Source organism: Triticum dicoccoides, chromosome 5B, assembly GCF_002162155.2.
Source record: "Triticum dicoccoides isolate Atlit2015 ecotype Zavitan chromosome 5B, WEW_v2.0, whole genome shotgun sequence".
NCBI lineage: Eukaryota > Viridiplantae > Streptophyta > Magnoliopsida > Poales > Poaceae > Triticum > Triticum dicoccoides.
Window position 1 is genome coordinate 587544627 of NC_041389.1, and position 7761 is coordinate 587552387.

Here is a 7761-nt window from a genome sequence, read left to right on the forward strand (position 1 = left end):
CTGGGCCAGTGCTTGTCTAAGTGTTGGTCCAAACCGAGCGATGTCCGGCGCCCCCTGAACAATCAGGGTCTATGCCAACCCGACGTCTGGCTCATCCGGTGTGCCCTGAGAACGAGATATGTGCAGCTCCTATCGGGATTTGTCGGCACAACGGGAGGCTTTGCTGGTCTTGTTTTACCATTGTTGAAATGTCTTGTAAACCGGGATTCCGAGTCTGATCGGGTCTTCCTGGGAGAAGGTATATCCTTCGTTGATCGCGAGAGCTTATCATGGGCTAAGTTGGGACATCCCTGTAGGGTATAATCTTTCAAAAGTCGTGCTTGCGGTTATAGGCAGATGGGAATTTGTTAATGTCCGGTTGTAGATAACTTGATACCAGATCTGAATTAAACGCATCAACCATGTGTGTAGCCGTGATGGTCTCTTTTCTGCAAAGTCCGGAAAGTGAACACGGTTTCTGGGTTATGTTTGACGTAAGTAGGAGTTCAGGATCACTTCTTGATCATTGCTAGCTTCACGACCGTTCCTTTTGCTCTCTTCTCGCTCTTATTTGCATATGTTAGCCACCATATATGCTTAGTCGCTGTTGCAACCTCACCACTTTACCCCTTCCTTTTCCCATTAAGCTTTGCTAGTCTTGATACCCATGGTAATGGGATTGCTGAGTCCTCGTGGCTCACAGATTACTACAACAACAGTTGCAGGTACAGGTTTTGCGATGACCATGACGCGAGAGTGATGCTTACTTGTTTTGGAGTTCTTCTTCTGCTTCTTCTTCGATCAGGGGATAGGTTCCAGGTCGGCAGCCTGGGCTAGCAGGGTGGATGTCGTTTGAGTTTCTGTTTGTGTTTCATCCGTAGTCGGATGATGCTCTTATGTATTGTGATGTTGTATTCGTGTGGCATTGTTTGCTCTTGTATGTATCCCCATCTATTATGTAATGTTGATGTAATGATATCCACCTTGCAAAAGCGTTTCAATATGCGGGTCTATCCTTGGTGGGACCTTCGAGTTCCTTTTGGATAGGGTCGCATATTGGGCGTGACAAGTTGGTATCAGAGCCTCGACCGACCTTAGGAGCCCCCTTGATTGATCGTGTAGTTTGGCCGTTGTTGAGTCTAGAAGAAAACTGATTTCAGAGTCTAGTTATATCGGAGAGTAGGAATTCTTTTTACTCCTCAGCCCCTTCGTCGCTCTGGTAAGGAATCTTGACGTAGGTGTTTTGAACTACTCCTCTTCCCTTCAAATTTTTCTTTAGGATCACGTAGTGGGTTTTCCGATCGTTGGTTCACAGCTCTTTTGATCCGGTGCATTTCTCGTCAAGTTGACTCGAGCCTCTTAATCATTAAGTTCAATCCTCAGTTGTTTTCTTTTCCCACCCGCCCACCCCATCTTCTTCTCGGAACCGGAGTCCGTAATCGAGTATCCATCCTACTCGTGCGAAGTCTTTGCTTTCTTTCCTCAATGATTTCAACCGGTGTTTTCTCTTCAAGATATTCGTCGATTCCCCTTCCAGTTGCCTGTGTTTTTTCCGCCCTCCCACCCCTCTTCTTCCCGGAGTTTGAGTCTCATTCGACCATCAATTCCATTCGTGTGGAGCCTCTTCAGTCTTCCCTCAATTATTTCAACTGGTGATTTCTCATCTCGTTCATCATTCTTCATCCCTTTCTTTTTCCGGTGCACACAATTCAAGTTTTCTTCGTTGTCGATCATATTCTTTACCTCATCTCAAATATTTCCCTTTGCTCATTCGCCTCTCGCCAGTTATCCTTCCGGAGTGTTCAAGATATCTCAGGAGATTTGTCGGTGTTTGAATTAATTCGAGGTTGTCACCTCATTCAAATATTTCAATTGTTCCGGTGCTTCTTCTATCTTTTCAACAATCCTTTTCAATGGTGTTTTTCTCTTCAGTGGGCCCTAACCCACAGGTCTTTTTCCAGGATCTTACCTGACTCTTCTAATTATTCCGGAGCCATTCCTAATTCTTTTCGAGTATGACGTAAGTATGGATTTCATCAGTCAGTTGCTTTTCCAAGATCGACTTCAAATCATTTCATTGTTGGCTCAACCTCTTCGCTTTTCATCCTCCCGGAGTATCCTAGTAATTTTGGTGGTTTTTCTCGTCGCCATTTGAAGACCGAAGAAGAGTTTTTCCTCTCAATCTTGCCCGTTCTCTCGAAGTTTCGTGGTTCTAGCTGTTGGGGAACGTTGCAGAAAACAAAAAATTTCCTACTCGTTTCACCAAGATCATCTAGGAGTTCATCTAGCAACGAGTGATTAGATGCATCTACATACCTTTGTAGATCGCGAGCGGAAGCGTTCAAAGAACGGGGATGATGTAGTCGAACACGACGTGATTCGAATCACCGGAGATCCTAGCACCGAACGGACGGCACCTCCGCGTTCAACACACGTACGGAACAGCCACGTCTCCTCCTTCTTGATCCAGCAAGGGAGGGAGGAGAGGTTGAGGGAGATGGCACCAGCAGCAGCACGACGGCGTGGTGTTGATGGAGCTGCAGTACTCCGACAGAGCTTCGCTAAGCACTATGGAGGTTGAGGAGGTGTTGGGGGGGGAGAAGGAGGCAACCAAAGGCCAAGGACTCAAGGTATGAAGTCCCTCCTCTCCCCCACTATATATAGGGGTGCCAAGGGGGGGTGGCCGGCCCTAGGAGATCCAATCTCCTAGGGGTGCGGCGGCCAAGGGGGGTTTCCCTCCCCCCAAGGCACCTAGGAGGTGCCTTACCCTCCTAGGACTCTTGCCCCCTTGAACCCTAGGCGCATGGGCCTATGTGGGGCTGGTGCCCTTGGCCCAAGCAGGCCAAGGCGCACCCCCTACAGCCCATGTGGCCCCCGGGGATGGCTGGCCCCACCCGGTGGACCCCCGGGACCCTTCCGGTGGTCCCGGTACAATACCGATAACCCCGAAACTTGTCCCGATGCCCGAAACAGGACTTCCCATATATAAATCTTTACCTCCGGACCATTCCGGAACTCCTCGTGACGTCCAGGATCTCATCCGGGACTCCGAACAACATTCGGGTTACTGCATATACATATCCCTACAACCCTAGCGTAACCGAACCTTAAGTGTGTAGACCCTACGGGTTCGGGAGACAAGCAGACATGACCGAGACGACTCTCCGGTCAATAACCAACAGCGGGATCTGGATACCCATGTTGGCTCCCACATGCTCCACGATGATCTCATCGGATGAACCACGATGTCGAGGATTCTATCAACCCCGTACGCTATTCCCTTTGTCTATCGATATGTTACTTGCCCGAGATTCGATCGTCGGTATCCCAATACCTCGTTCAATCTCGTTACCGGAAAGTCACTTTACTCGTACCGTAATGCATGATCCCGTGACCAGACACTTGGTCACTCTGAGCTCATTATGATGATGCATTACCGAGTGGGCCCAGTGATACCTCTCCGTCATACGGAGTGACAAATCCCAGTCTTGATCCATGTCACCCAACAGACACTTTCGGAGATACCCGTAGTCTACCTTTATAGTCACCCAGTTACGTTGTGACGTTTGGCATACCCAAAGCACTCCTACGGTATCCGGGAGTTACACGATCTCATGGTCTAAGGAAAAGATACTTTGACATTGCAAAACTCTAGCAAACGAACTATACGATCTTGTGCTATGTTTAGGATTGGGTCTCGTCCATCACATCATTCTCCCAATGATGTGATCTCGTTATCAATGACATCCAGTGTCCATAGTAAGGAAACCATGACTATCTGTTGATCAACGAGCTAGTCAACTAGAGGCTCACTAGGGACATGTTGGTGTCTGTTATTCACACATGCATTACGATTTCCGGATAACACAATTATAGCATGAATAAAGACAATTATCATGAACAAGGAAATATAATAATAATGCTTTTATTATTGCCTCTAGGGCATATTTCCAACAGTCTCCCACTTGCACTAGAGTCAATAATCTAGTTACATTGTGATGAATCGAACACCCATGGAATTCTGGTGTTGATCATGTTTTGCTCTAGGGAGAGGTTTAGTCAACGGATCTGCTACATTCAGGTCCGTATGTACTTTACAAATCTCTATGTCTCCATCTTGAACATTTTCACGAATGGAGTTGAAGCGACGCTTGATGTGCCTTGTCTTCTTGTGAAACCTGGGCTCCTTGGCAAGTGCAATAGCTCCAGTGTTGTCACAGAAGAGCTTGATCGACCCCGACGCATTGGGTATGACTCCTAGGTCGGTGATGAACTCCTTCACCCATATTGCTTCATGTGCTACCTCTGAGGCTGCCATGTACTCCGCTTCACATGTAGATCCCGCCACGACGCTTTGCTTGCAACTGCACAAGCTTACTGCCCCACCATTCAAAATATACACGTATCCGGTTTGTGACTTAGAGTCATCCAGATCTGTGTCGAAGCTAGCGTCGACGTAACCCTTTACGACGAGCTCTTCGTCACCTCCATAAACGAGAAACATTTCCTTAGTCCTTTTCAGGTACTTCAGGATATTCTTGACCGCTGTCCAGTGTTCCTTGCCGGGATTACTTTGGTACCTTCCTACCAAACTGACGGCAAGGTTAACATCAGGTCTGGTACACAGCATGGCATACATAATAGAACCTATGGCTGAGGCATAGGGGATGACGCTCATCTCTTCTATATCTTCTGCCGTGGTCGGACATTGAGCTGAGCTCAATTTCATACCTTGTAACACAGGCAAGAACCCCTTCTTGGATTGATCCATATTGAACTTCTTCAATATCTTATCAAGGTATGTGCTTTGTGAAAGACCTATGAGGCGTCTCGATCTATCTCTATAGATTTTGATGCCTAATATATAAGCAGCTTCTCCAAGGTCCTTCATTGAAAAACTTTTATTCAAGTAGGCCTTGATGCTGTCCAAGAGTTCTATATCATTTCCCATCAAAAGTATGTCATCTACATATAATATGAGAAATGCTACAGAGCTCCCACTCACCTTCTTGTAAACGCAGGCTTCTCCATAAGTCTGCGTAAACCCAAACGCTTTGATCATCTCATCAAAGCGAATGTTCCAACTCCGAGATGCTTGCACCAGCCCATAAATCGAGCGTTGGAGCTTGCACACTTTGTCAGCATTCTTAGGATCGACAAAACCTTCCGGCTGCATCATATACAATTCTTCCTTAAGGAAACCATTAAGGAATGCCGTTTTGACGTCCATTTGCCATATCTCGTAATCATAGAATGCGGCAATTGCTAACATGATTCGGACGGACTTCAGCTTCGCTACCGGTGAGAAAGTCTCATCGTAGTCAACCCCTTGAACTTGTCGATAACCCTTAGCGACAAGCCGAGCTTTATAGATGGTCACATTACCATCCGCGTCTGTCTTCCTCTTAAAGATCCATTTATTTTCTATGGCTCGCCGCTCAACGGGCAAGTCAGTCAAAGTCCATACTTTGTTTTCATACATGGATCCTATCTCGGATTTCATGGCTTCCAGCCATTTGTCGGAATCCGGTCCCGCCATCGCTTCTTCATAGTTCGAAGGTTCACCGTTGTCTAACAACATGATTTCCAAGACAGGGTTGCCGTACCACTCTGGTGCGGAACGTGTCCTTGTGGACCTTCGGATTTCAGTAGGGGCTTGATCAGAAGTATCTTGATCATTAACTTCCTCTCTAGTCGGTGCAGGCACCTCAGGAACATTTTCTTGAGTTGCGCCATTTTCCGGTTCAAGAGGTAATACTTCATCAAGCTCTACTTTCCTCCCACTTACTTCTTTCGAGAGAAACTCTTTCTCCAGAAAGGACCCATTCTTGGCAACAAAGATCTTGCCTTCGGATCTGAGGTAGAAGGTGTACCCAATAGTTTCTTTTGGGTACCCTATGAAGACGCATTTTTCCGATTTGGGTTCGAGCTTTTCAGGTTGAAGTTTCTTGACATAAGCATCGCATCCCCAAACTTTTAGAAACGACAGCTTAGGTTTCTTCCCAAACCATAATTCATACGGTGTCGTCTCAACGGATTTCGACGGAGCCCTATTTAAAGTGAATGCGGCAGTCTCTAAAGCATAGCCCCAAAAAGAAAGCGGTAAATCGGTAAGAGACATCATAGATCGCACCATATCTAACAGAGTGCGATTACGACGTTCGGACACACCATTACGCTGAGGTGTTCTAGGCAGCGTGAGTTGTGAAACTATTCCACATTTTCTTAAGTGTGCGCCAAACTCGTGACTCAAGTATTCTCCTCCACGATCTGATCGTAGAAACTTGATTTTCCTATCACGTTGATTTTCAACCTCACTCTAAAATTCCTTGAACTTTTCAAAGGTTTCAGACTTGTGTTTCATTAAGTAGATATACCCATACCTACTTAAATCATCATGAGGGTGAGAACATAACGATAGCCACCGCGAGCCTCAATACTCATTGGACCGCACACATCGGTATGTATGATTTCCAATAAGTCGGTTGCTCGCTCCATTGTTCCTGAGAACGGAGTCTTGGTCATTTTACCCATAAGGCATGGTTCGCACGTGTCAAATGATTCATAATCAAGAGACTCTAAAAGTCCATCAGCATGGAGCTTCTTCATGCGTTTGACACCTATGTGACCAAGGCGGCAGTGCCACAAGTATGTGGGACTATCATTATCAACTTTACTTCTTTTGGTACTCACATTATGAACATGTGTAGCATCACGTTCAAGATTCATAAAGAATGAACCATTCACCATAGGAGCATGACCATAAAACATATCTCTCATAAAAATGGAACAACCATTATTCTCAGATTTAAAAGAGTAGCCATCTCGAATTAAACGAGATCCCGATACAATGTTCATGCTCAAAGCTGGCACTAAATAACAATTATTAAGGTTTAAAACTAATCCCGAAGGGAGATGCAGAGGTAGCGTGCCGACGGCGATCACATTGACCTTGGAACCATTCCCGACGCGCATCGTCACCTCGTCCTTTGCCAGTTTCCGCTTATTCCGCAGCCCCTGCTTTGAGTTACAAATGTGAGCAACTGCACCGGTATCAAATACCCAGGAGCCACTACGGGCACTAGTAAGGTACACATCAATTACATGTATATCACATATACCTTTGGTTTTGCCGGCCTTCTTATCCGCTAAGTACTTAGGGCAGTTTCGCTTCCAGTGACCGCTTCCCTTGCAATAAAAGCACTCAGTCTCGGGCTTGGGTCCATTCTTTAGCTTCTTCCCGGCAGCTTGCTTGCCGGGCGCGGCAACCCCCTTGCCGTCCTTCTTGAAGTTCTTTTTACCCTTGCCTTTCTTGAACTTAGTGGTTTTATTGATCATCAACACTTGATGTTCCTTCCTGACTTCTACCTCCGCTGATTTCAGCATAGCAAATACTTCAGGAATGGTCTTTTCCATCCCCTGCATATTGAAGTTCATCACAAAGCTCTTGTAGCTTGGTGGAAGCGACTGGAGGATTCTGTCAATGACCGCATCATCTGGGAGATTAACTCCCAGCTGAGTCAAGCGGTTATGCAACCCAGACATAGTGAGTATGTGCTCACTGACAGAACTGTTTTCCTCCATCTTACAGCTGAAGAATTTGTCAGAGACTTCATATCTCTCGACCCGGGCATGAGCTTGGAAAACCATTTTCAGCTCTTCGAACATCTCATATGCTCCATGTCTCTCAAAATGCTTTTGGAGGCCCGGCTCTAGGCTGTAAAGCATGCCGCACTGAACGAGGGAGTAGTCATCGAAACGTGCCTGCCAAGCGTTCATAAC

General features: G+C 46.3%; 1 pseudogene; it reads left to right on the forward strand.

Moving 5' to 3' along the window:
• The window catches only part of LOC119311366, a 51205-nt pseudogene that overhangs the window by 7782 nt on the left and 35662 nt on the right, over window positions 1-7761 (forward strand).